Consider the following 12,797-nt stretch of genomic DNA (forward strand, 5'->3'; position numbering starts at 1 on the left):
TTCCATCTCGTATTTTTGCCACCCCTACTCTCTCTCACTTCCTCTCTCTCCCATCCCCTACTCTCTCTCTCTCTCTCTCTCTCTCTCTCACACACACACACACACATGCGCTCGCGCGTGCACCAATTCCCCCTCCTCTCTCTCTCTCTCTCTCTCTCTCTCTCTCTCTCTCTCTCTCTCTCTCTCTCTCCTTCCCTCTCTATACACTATTTAGGTCTCAATAGTGTGTGTGCACTAAAGCGTGCATGCACTAAAGCGTGCATGCACTATTAAGACTCAAATTTTAAAAGCTTTAAATAGCACATGCACACTATAGCACACACACACACACTATTCAAAGCTTTGCATTCTACCAAGCCTAAGGCTTGGTTTTACCTTGTGGATCCAACCCAAAGTTTTGGAGTCTATGAACTAGTCTGAGATGTGTTTTGCTACAAACATACAAAAAATGATTGATTTTTCTTGTGTGCTCTCCTTCAAGTTTCCTCGTGGTTGAGCATCGATAAAATCAAGTTACATGACATTGAAGATCTTTGTGTTAGCTATATAACCATATAATTTATTTTTTATTTGAACTATTTCAATCCTTTCATCTATAATTTATTTTGAATGTATGTGCATTTTTTGTCAAAAATCAACATGTACTAATTGGGCTGTAGATTTTAGCTCGTTCATCAAATTTTGTAACAACTTATGTTTTATGAAACTAGACTCCATTCTACACACTTTGAAAAAAAGAAGTTTTGAATTTAGATTAGTTTTCAATCATTTCTAGGGGGAGCACATAGATATTTCACATTTTATGGGATGTGTCTAATTAAAAAAATTCATTATAAAATACACATTATAAAATTACCTTAAAAATTTAGGATAAACTACATAGTGTTAGGTAAATTTTGACCAGAGTGATTAAAGAATTTCAAAAAAAAATTAAAAAATTTAGGGGGGCCACACTTTGTACTATGTTATGTATTTTTGGAATGAATAGTACCATTTTTTGTTGCCCCTTTTTTTGAGGACCTAAAACTAAACCATTTTGAAAAAAAATTAGTAGTTTAGAAATTAGATTCGAAGGACTAGTACTTTTATTTTTGTCATATCTTAAAATTCTGAGTGTAACTATCTTCAAATTTTTGTTGAAGTTCAGAAATTGCTGATTTCAGAATAAAGGTGTCCACTTATACCCCCCTTTTGGCACCACAACTTGGTGCACTTACCTTGCTTGTAAAAATAAACATAGTAAGTGTCTAGTTAGAACCTATAATGTTCAAATTATGTATACTAATTAAACCCATGGCTTTATATTTTTAAGTTTGAGGGATCCTTTGAAAATGATTTTTATACATATTGGAAGGCTTTAAACTATTGGTAATTCATCTAGTGCATTACTTTTATCTTTGCAGAGTGGTGTTGTTGTGCTGATGAATAGCTCATGTTTTGAATTATGAAGTTTATCATTTGTGTAAGGTTTTATATACCTCTCAAAAACTATTAGTGATTGGATTTTGAAGTACCATCAAAATCCATTTTTTGCTCTAATCTAAAACTTAAGTTGGGTGCATTTAATCAAATTTGATAATAAATAGAATTTAGAAAAACTATATTGTATATTGTTTTTATGGAAGAAGTCTAAATTATATCTAAATAATTTTATTTATTTTTTGTTCTCACTTTTTTTAATGGATATAAGTATATTTTAACCTCAGTTTCTTATGGTATAGTTATATAATATCAATTAAATATTATTATCACTTAATCAACAAAACTATTAATGGATTTTTTCCCATCATAAAACTTTAATTGACCAATTTCACTTGTGTGAATAAATTTAAATAGTATAGGTCCAAAATTGCAAGGAAACTACCATATATTGGAACAATGGACATTAAATATATAGGAATTGAAAATGAGATCTCTAGTCTATACATACAAAACAAAAATCTTGGACCTCTTCCACTCACCTTGGAAGGATAATGATCCACTTGAGACAATATTGTTTAGGTAAAAAGTGGATTCAATTTTTCATTTTTTGTGAATAAAGAATTATCAACTAATTATGGAAGAGGGATGTAAAAGTCAGGGCAAGGCTTTAAAAGAAATTGTTTTCAGCATATACAACAATTTTTTTAAAATATGGCATCTTAAGAATTAAACATAGAAAAAATGGACATAGAGAAATGCATGCTTAAAGTTTGAATAAACATAATATGGACAAAGGTGAGTAGATCATTGCAAGTTCATGGCTTTATTGATCAAATTAGTATCTACTTTCAACCTTTCCATATCTACAAAATGGAGTTCTATAGTTCTAATGCTCAATCTAAAGCCCAATCAATGTATCAATAATATACCATCTACTCATAGAAAATTAAATTGTATTGGTTGATGCACCAGGGGTATACTTAGGCCAAACCTTTATTAATAAAAATCAACCTAGAAATGTAAGTAAATTAAATTTTAAAGAAAAGAGAAATGTCTTTAAGAAAAGGCTAGATCTTAAAATAAATTTTAATACCATCATAGGCCTTCATTGTATTGAAATTCTCATAAAATTGTTGATGTTCACTTTGTGGAGTGTCTTGGGGCCTCCTTAAGCCAACATAATAGTGGTTGGTTTGTAGGCCATGAGGAGTATTTGATTATCGATGCTATCTTGAATACAATAGATCTAAAAATAATATGTTGTCGTTAATGTCTTAAATTATTTATTAATTTCTCATGTGGTATTTAAAACTTAGGTGTTTGATTGAACTGATGAAATGAGCACTTTATTTCTTTCATTCTAGATATTTATGTTTAAATGAGGGGTAACTTGGAGCACTTAATTTTACACCACTCTATGCCTCTGAATTTTTGAACATTATTCCATATTTATATAGGATTAAATTCCCTATTATTGCAAGCTTTTCATTTAAGGATTTAAATTTGGGCCTTGAATTTGGTAAGAATTATTGTTCTTGGGCAATATAATCCTCCAAATAATAGCCAAAATTGGGACTGGAAGGTTCTTGAATATAAGAAAGAAGCCATAATTTTTACTAGGATGAAACCAACCATGATTAGGTTTAGGAGTTTGAAAATGTAAACTAAATCTTAAGTTAACAAGAAATGACATGTGGATATTATTTACAAGCCTAATTTTTCCCCTACTTTTGTTGAAGTAGGAACTTGAATTCATACTCTCAATCAAGTAGAAATAGAAATGATAATCCCTTTTCAAGATATTAAATAAGTGAGGGATATCAAGCCCCTAAGCGATATATGACCTTATCACTCTAATAACAAGATAAATGGAAGAATGTATTGTAATAGAGTGCAGCTTTGTAAAGATTAATATAGTGTATTTTACAATTGTATGATGATCTTACCTTAGTAAAGAATCAAAATTTCATTTTAGCCTTTATGTCCATCTATATCACTTAATAATTTAGAGTTATACATGTTAACAAAGATGGAAATAAGGAGGCGAGATGTTTGTCAAATGGGGATCTAACTTTTGATAAGAAAGGTAATATTATTGTTGAGGACTAAAAAATAATCCAAAATCTATATTAAAAGTACTTTGAAAATTTAGAAGTTAATCCAAGGTGGTTTATAAAGAATGATGACATTGTATGGGTGTAGAAAGTTATTTCTATTATGGTGGTCAAAATTCCAAATGGATTAATGTGAGGACAAGTCATTAATGGTAGGTTGTATCATTTTTTATATAGAAAATGACTTTCGAAGCTCATATTTGAATAATAAAGTGTTTTGGAAGACCTATGTTTGGGATCTATTGTATGAACATGTAGACAGCTTTCACCTTCACAACAACAAAGTAGAAAAACCCATTCCATGTCTAGATAACTAAAGTTGATTGGAGGGTATCTTTGTATTTAAGGATGATTATTGAATAAAATGTACCATTGTAATCTTGAGGGAGATGTTTAAAGAAATTGACATATAACAAACATAGATTTGTAGCCAATGTTAATGGTGTGGGTTTTTTAACTGGGGGAACTGAGTGTAGTTGCATTCTTAATGTTCAAAGCCATCATTCCTTTGGAGTTTCCTAGGCGGGATGGAATCCATTATGGAAAAGGTGATTCTTGGGCTTGGAATAAATTTGTGTAGTTATTTGGTTGATTTGGAAAGGGTTCAAAATAATGTTTGTGTGGAGTTTTTATGAATGAAATTGCAAATAAATGTTTGAGAATGCATGACATAGCTAGGAGGCTCTCAAATTATTTCTATGCTTGCAATCATGGGAGGGTGAAATTAATGAAATGAAGTGGAGTGTGGAGTTGGTTGAAGATGTGGAATTGGTGGTTCTAAGGAAGAAACATGCAGTAAGAGGTGGTTTTAAAAATAAGAAAGTATTGGATAATGTGAAATTAGAGGTTGGAGGGCCCATTGGAGGGTAAAACCAGTGCATATAGCCATTCTAGTTGTTGGGTGAGTTTTTTGTGTTATGCATTTGACAATTATCGATTGGTTCAATTTTTTTAACTAAGCTTATGCAACTATTAAGAGTTTGGTGAGTGTTGTATAAGTCATACCATATTTTTGTTTAAATTTTTTGAGATGTCTTTGTATGTGTTTATGATAGGAAGGTAGGGTTAGGAATGTTCATGATTAAAGATGTAAAGAAGACCATCATGGTACTAGTTATTGGTGCAACTAGTACTGGTCTATGAACATTGTGGTCCTATGTTACTTTCGATGTAAAGCTATATATTTTTAATAAAATAAAAATGTTACTATGAAAAAGCTTAACTTTTCAAAAAACTTCTATATATATATATATATATATATATATATGTAATAAAATAATATTTTAAATGTAAATCTTCATTGACTTAGAATTAAAAAGTCATAGATAACACTTAACTAAAAAATAAACTTAATGAATTGATATATTAACAAGAAATTCAATGTCACAAATTAGATCAAGCTTTGGTATTTTGAACTTCTTGAATATAAACATGCATGTGAAATTACGATTTAAAAAATAGAGATTAGATGACTTTGAATTAGTAGAAACACACACACACACACACACACATTAAAGTCATTAATATAATCTATTAGCAAGTTTGGTCAATTAGACTAGCCAATAAAAAAAGAAATAAAATAAATTAGATAATCTATAACTTTTTGTTCAACATGAGATATATAGCTTATAAATTACCATGTGTATACTATGAGAAGAATTAATTTTTAAGACTTTCTCTTTAGATTTTCTATTTAACTTAATTCAAAAGTATTTTATTTCACCTTAGACTTGATAAAGTTTTACTTTATTATATGGAGATTGTTCTAATTGAATCAATAAACACATGGGGTAATATCATACTTAAGGTATCCATGAAGGAATCTCTTATAGGAAAATTAGCCAAAAAGGAAAATTGTTTCCAATGATTACTGACTAGAGACACCAATCAAAAAATTAATTTAAACCCCAAGGTTTGGGTTGAGATAATGAGTAACTGAAATGTTATTTGTTTCATTTTGACCACATACTTTAGCCATAATCCTTAAAAAAAACTTGGGCCAATTAGAAAATATGTGAAAATGATAACAATTCCCATATCTTACTCATCTAATCATTTGCAATGCATTTTTATTTACAATTCAATTTACTTCAATTTCAAGATCAATTCCCAAGTCAAGGTTTGACCTAGGCAAACCCCTAAAAATTGAACATTTTTTTCCTATGTGTTGGTGGTAGTTGTTAGATGCACAAATTTGAGTTAAGATTGACCATCATAAGCTTTGTATAACCCAATTTCACAGATCCAAAAAAGGTTGGGACTATCTTGATTAGATCAATGAAGGCTCGAGACTATGTTGGTCCACTAATAGAGTCTCTTTGGTTTTTCTCAAACTTTTGACCACAAGTTTCTACAAGTCTATATTTTCCATGTCCGTTGCTAAAATTTGCATATATGCTTTTGTATTGTTTTATATATTGAAAACCATCATTTTTGATATGTTACTTCGGATTTTACATTCCACTTCCATAATTATATAAGTAGTTGCAAATCCTAATAAAAATATTGTTAAAACCACTTTCTAGTTGAGCCATCTTGAGCCAAAGTGGATTATTTTCTTTCTAGCCTAAGGAGAAACAGGTTTAAGATTTTTAGTTTGCATGCATAGGCTAGTGAACACTATTCTCCAACCCCACAAATAGTGATTTAATATCAATTGGACTAGTGTATGACAACGTCTATGCAATTTGGGACCTCTATTATTTTTCTCAGCCTACTAAATTTGAAGAAATCAAATGTTTTTATAATAAAAAACCAATTAGTAAATTTGGTGATTATGTGAATAAATGATTTAGTTGTTATTAGAAATTGGTACCATGAGTAGATGAGATTAAAACAACTTATATCCTTTCTTAAAAGTCTGAATACAAAAATTATTATTGTTATGTCATTTAGACAAGGTCTTTCATAAAACAATATATAGTATATATTCAAAGTAATTGCTCGTTAAATGTGTATCCAACAAAACTAAGATCAACTTGACAGAAATTAATTTTATCTTTTAATATAGCTTTAATTGGATAGTCTTCAATGTAATATATTATATTTATTATTAACTTATGAATTGAGAATCATCTTAATATTTTATAATTTAGTCATTTTACAACATTCTATTTTTAACTTGTTCAATTCTAGTAGAGAATTTTCTATTGCAATGATGTACATGATTTTTTTGGAAAAACTGATTTTACAAATACTAATCAAAATTCGATTGGTCATATTACATCAATATAAAGAAATGAAACACACACACACACACACACACACACACAAAGTTGAATTGAACTTCAAATTTATATAAATAAAATAATTTAAGAAAATATATTATAAAATACATCATCTTCAATGTACACATCAATATAATAAAATAATAATAATGCAATCAATTCTAAATGCAAATAATAATCATTAGAGAAAAAAACTCAAAAACAAAGACTTGTTCACCATATTTATATGTTTTAAAATAAAAGTTGATGAACATAACAATAAAAAATAATAATTTAAAATTAGAATATAAAATCATCTTACTTATTAAATAATTTTTTTACAAAATTATTCAAAAGAAAAATTAACTTAGATATTAAAATATGATTATTTATTCAATAAAATAAAATAAAAAGATATTGTAAATTTGTGATATCATATCAAATATTTCTAACAGTTTATTTAAATATCATTAAAAAACTAATAATATGCATTTAAGTTGACTTAAAGTTGAACTAAATAAATAAATAAATTATTTTTTATAAATTAGATAATCCTCAATTCACACTTGAATAAATTAACAAAATAATTATTAACAAACTAATATATATATATATATACACACATGAATAAATTAACAAAATAATAAAAAACTAGTGATGAGTTTAAATGGTAATTATAGAGAAGAAAAATGAAGGCTTCATAGGAATTCACCTGTTTGAACTTCAAAATATATATATATACACACAATTTAATGCATCATACAAAAAAATATTTTGTGCGACTGACAGATTATAAAGCTTATGTTGGTACACTAGTATAAACTTGCATACAGTCGTCTTGGCTTCTCTTTCAATTTCATTCTGGCTGAATCTCACTTTAGCCATGGCCATTAGTACTTATCCCTTCATCAATGGGTGCCCAGCTGATGAGGGAAAGTACTTGTTAGATTTCAAAGATGCTTTCAGCGATCCCTCTGGTCGCTTGTCCCCGTGGAAGGGATACAATTGTTGCGAGTGGAAGGGTGTTCATTGTGATAACTTTCATCAACCTTCATTTCAAAAACAACTTTTTGAGTGGAGCGATACATCCGTCAATGTTTAATCTGCAGAACCTTCGATATCTGGATCTCGGATACAATGATTTCAGTAGTACTTTCATACCTCCACAGTTGGCAAAGCTCCAGAAGCTTAATTTACTTAGTTTGGGAAATGCTAGATTTGTAGGTGGAGTCCCTCTGGATTTGGGGAATATTATAACCCTGCGCCATCTCGATCTTGCAGGAGGTGATGTTTTCCCCTTGGAAAGTCGGAGGTTTATAGAGTGGATACAAAATCTAAGAAGATTGGAGTACCTATCTATGAATGGTGTGAATCTGTCGATGGCATTTGAGGATTCATGGGGTAATGCCCTTAGCAACCTCTCTAACCTTAGGGAGATAAATTAGATCATTATTGGCTTTCAGGTGCAATACCTTCTCTCCTGAACCTCACTCGCTTATCCCATCTCCATCTTTCATTGAATGGAGTTGATTCCCCATTGCCAGCTTGGTTTCAGAATGTCACGTCCCTAGTTTCCGTTGATCTGTCCTATAGTATTTCCTCTAATTTCAATAGTTCCAATTCCATCCCACTGAATTTTTTGCATCGTTCAAGTCTCAGATATCTTGACTTGTCAAATAACTAGTTGGAAGGGAACCTTTCTTTCTTTCAATACCAATCCTCTTCAATAGCCAACCTTTACCTCTAGGAGAAAAGATTAGATGGAATAATTCCTCTTTTCTTTGTAAACTTTACTCAACTTAAGAGTTTTCTTCTTTCAGATAACCACTTAACAGGGTATATCCCTGCTTTCTGTGAAAACACTGAGAATTTGGAACTTTCATGAAACCTCTTAACAGGGGAGATACAACCTTTCTTTGTAAACCTTACTGAGCTTCATAATTTGGCTCTCGCAAATAACTACTTAACAGGGTATATACCTCTGTTTGGATCTGCCCTTGAGAATGTTTCTCAACTTTCACTAATTGATCTTTCCGGAAACAAATTGAGGGGCAATATATCACCCTCAATTGGTTACCTACCTCTATTGAAAAGACTCAATCTACAAAAATAATCATCTCTTGGGAGAAATACCAGATACCCTCTTAAAGTCAGCTAGATTAGAATATCTGTTACTTTCTTCCAATAATTTAACAGGGAGATTTCCCCTTTCCCTGATGGATGATTTAACTCAGCTTCGACAGGTGAGCCTTTCTAAGAATAGCTTTACAGTTAGCAACTCTCCAAGTTGGTTCAAACTTTTTCCCACCTGGAATCCCTGGGGTTTAAGCTCGTGCAATATTGAAGGTGATTTTCTGCCTTTCTATCCACTCAATATTCACTAGTACATCTGCATCCATCAGATAACAAAATAAAAGGGGAAATTCCAGTTGGTTATTGTTAGGAAAGTTATTTACGGAAAATACCTTTTAAATGTCAATTTATAGGGGAAATATAAAAGCTCGTTTATACTTCAACATATTGAGATAAGAAGAAGAAACAATAATACATAGAAAATAATAAGCACACAAGATATACAGAGAAATCAGATTTATGTGGGTGGAAACCCTTTTGGAAAAAACCCACCACCCAAAAACCCTCAAGAAACTTTGTATTACAGTAAACAAATTACATACAAAAAACTCTAGTTTTTGGATAGGATCACAAGCTCAAATTGTATTACAATCAACCTGACTTTCATAGCCCTACTTCAGCCCCCATGAATTCTAGAAACATTTATATATTTTGTAATTCGTTAATCTGGTGCATTAACTATCAAGAACAAAATGATTACTAGCAACCTTGAAACTCATCCATCCAACAGTCACTCCTCTAGGTATTAGGTACTTCCTTCGGCCTTTGGACACTCCCTTCGGCCTTTAGACATGCAGATGCCTTAGTTACATGGATGCCTTAGTCACACAGATGTTTTAGCCCTCAATGACATAGATGCTACCAATCTCTCTGTCCCCACACTCCATACTCACCAATCTTGCCATGCTCATACTCACGTACCTGTCCTTGTACTCACTGAGACTTGTCAAAGTAGTTGATGTAATCGTACGGTCCCTCAACGTATGGTGGTCTTGTTTCATTGTACAGTGCCTCAATGTAAGGTGGTTCTATTTCACCACACGATGAACAATCATCGTACATGCTTGTCACTCTCAAAAGTTATGGGATCTTCCAGCTCTTGATATGCTCATTCTTTCAAATAACCAGCTATAAGGTCCTCTATCCTCGATAATATGCAAGGGCTTCTCCATGGTAGACTTCAAAAGAAACAAGTTGTGGGGCAATCTTCCATTTTTTTTTAACACAATATATTCATTTGATGTGTCACATAATAATTTAATAGGTTCCATTCTTGCCACAATGTATGCTGAAAATTTAGTTTTGTTAAGCAACAATTTAACTAGAGAAATTCCACCATTCTACATAGATGCAAGTCAGCCTCTAATTTTAGACTTGTCAAAGAACAATTTGAGGGGTACCATTCCTCCAAATTTGGGGAAATGTAATGGTATGACGTTTCTAAATTTGGCTGAGAATGATTTGTCAGGAGACATACCAGAGAAACTATGAAATCTGAGCTTTCGTTAGATGCATCTCTATGGAAACTATTTTCATAGTACCATTCCTTCATCTATCATAAATTGTAAATACCTAGAAGTACTTGATGTGGGAAGCAACCAAATTGATAGAAACATCCCAGTTTTCATTGGAGAGCTGAGAAGTCTATGAATTCTAGGCTTGGCTTCAAAAAAATTTGAAGGTGTTGTTCCTACCTTCCTACTTAAGCAAAAGTCTTTACAAATTCTAGATTTATCTAACAATCGTTTAATAGGACTAATTCCTGAAAAAAAAAGGAAAACTAGATGCTATGGCCAATAAACTAGATGATGAAGAATCTTAAATCAGTACACATGTTAGAGCTGGTTATGCCTCTCAGTACTATTACGTCCTAATCTCTGATCAAGTTACTCTTTGGGTTAAAGGGCGGACAACTCCATCTGCAAAGATATTCAAGGTATTTAGATTTATGGATCTCTCTAATACCAAGCTATCAGGGTATATTCCTCCACAAGTGGGTCTTCTCAAGAGTCTAAATGCTTTCAATTTTTCAAGAAACAATTTGAGTGGTTTCATTCCACAATTAATAGGAGCTTTGGCTAAACTAGAGTCCCTAGATCTCTCAAAGAACAAATTGTTTGGAAAAATTCCACTTGAGCTTCTGAACCTCACTTTCCTTAATGTTTAGGATGTTTCAAACAACATGCTTTACAGTTTGATAATGCAAGGAAAGAAGTTTTCAACATTTGAGACTTCTTCTTTTGTAGGAAATGCAAAGCTACATGGACCTCCATTAGAAAATAGAACAAAAGAAAGTTGAGATGAACGAAGAGACAGAGATTGGAACAAAGGAAGAGGAAGAAGATGAAGAAATAGAGAAATGGTGAGCAATAGTAGTAGGATTGAAGGATGGTGTGGGATTTTCCACTGTAATTGCTTTGTTGTATTTTAAAATTAGATGGAGGTACGAATATTTCAGTTTTCTAGATAGTCATATGTAATGTCTCTACTAAATAGGGTTTTTTAAGGACAAGTAATACATACAAAAATAAATGTTAGAAACATAATAAAAATAATATTAACTATATTATTCTACCCTCTATTTTAATTACCAATCTTAAAGACGTCTCTAGATCAAGCTTCATAGCTCATATCTACTTCACCATCATCCTGGGAGCACACCCCTTAAGATTCTTCTTGGACAAGCATCCTCTATCCAAGGCTACTCACATATACATATGTTAACAACTTCAAAATATTATGGATGTTGATTATCAGCCATAGCAACTATGGAGGTCTTAAATATCTCGCATGCTCCATGCTACGATATCAACACTCAGCCATGGAAGGTAGTAGAGATCTTAAATATCTCGCTTGCTCCATGCTCTAAATATTATATGTTCATAGATTAACACCCAAACCTTTTTATTTCTCATATAGTTTTCAATTAATAATTTAGTTGATTTTCATATTTATCATTAAAATAATTCATGGCTTATCTATCAAAGACTATGAATTTAAGTGTCTATATTTTTAAACTTAAGAAAAACAACCATACCTTAATTAAACATAATTTATGAATTATAACCATTATAATCCATACTCACTTATGCTCAGGGTCAATGTGGTATAAACCACTTAAACTCAATCTTATTCCACTTAACGAAGAATGTGTGTTGTTTCGTTGAAGTGATGTCACCCTATGTTAGGAATGGTCAACTATCCTTTTTCCTGACTGCCCATTTTGTCTTGACTCTATTTTGTCCCTCCTTGTCATCGTGTATGCCCATTTATAATGTGTGAAAAGCAATAGTAGAGGGGTCGTAGGTTACATCGGTGGGTCTCTTAATTATTCCCTCCCCCATTTTTAATAAGGAATTAATTAATGATCAAAATGCCTTTTTCCATCTTTTAACAAATGAATATTGTTATTAAAATTAAATAATAAATGAATATCCTTATGTATTTGATTAAATAATTGAAAAACTAAATTCATAATAAATTTTATTGCGATGTGATAAGAAAAACACTTCATTAATAAATAAATAAATTTATTATTATGTGATATTTCATTAAAACATAATATTTTGTTCTTTTAGCTTAGGTCCATTACATCTTATGCGGTGCCTCTTTGGATGGTGACAATAAAAAGAAACGATGGAGTGTTAAAATGATGGACATCAAAGTTTTGAAGGCAAAGGAGCTCCCAATCCATATTTTGGACTCTTTTTATAATGCTTACAAATAACATCAACTAGTTTGGACATTTTAGTTTTTTTTTTTTACAATAATGTGGAAACTTATATATTTGTATAATAAGGTTGTCAATATATTTATATATTTCAATAGCATAAGCTTTGTGTGTGTGTGAAGTTATCTAATGATGATTTACCATCAACAATGTATCTCATGATTAAATCAATCCGACTGCAATTACAAACTT

General features: G+C 31.2%; 1 pseudogene; it reads left to right on the forward strand.

Moving 5' to 3' along the window:
- Positions 1–11,355, forward strand: part of LOC149544611 (uncharacterized) — a 48,440-nt pseudogene extending 37,085 nt beyond the window's left edge.
- The last annotated feature ends 1,442 nt before the right edge of the window (positions 11,356–12,797 follow it).

This window comes from Cupressus sempervirens, chromosome 8 (genome assembly GCF_028749045.1).
Source record: "Cupressus sempervirens isolate cs-2001-9-10 chromosome 8, ASM2874904v1, whole genome shotgun sequence".
Taxonomy (NCBI): domain Eukaryota; kingdom Viridiplantae; phylum Streptophyta; class Pinopsida; order Cupressales; family Cupressaceae; genus Cupressus; species Cupressus sempervirens.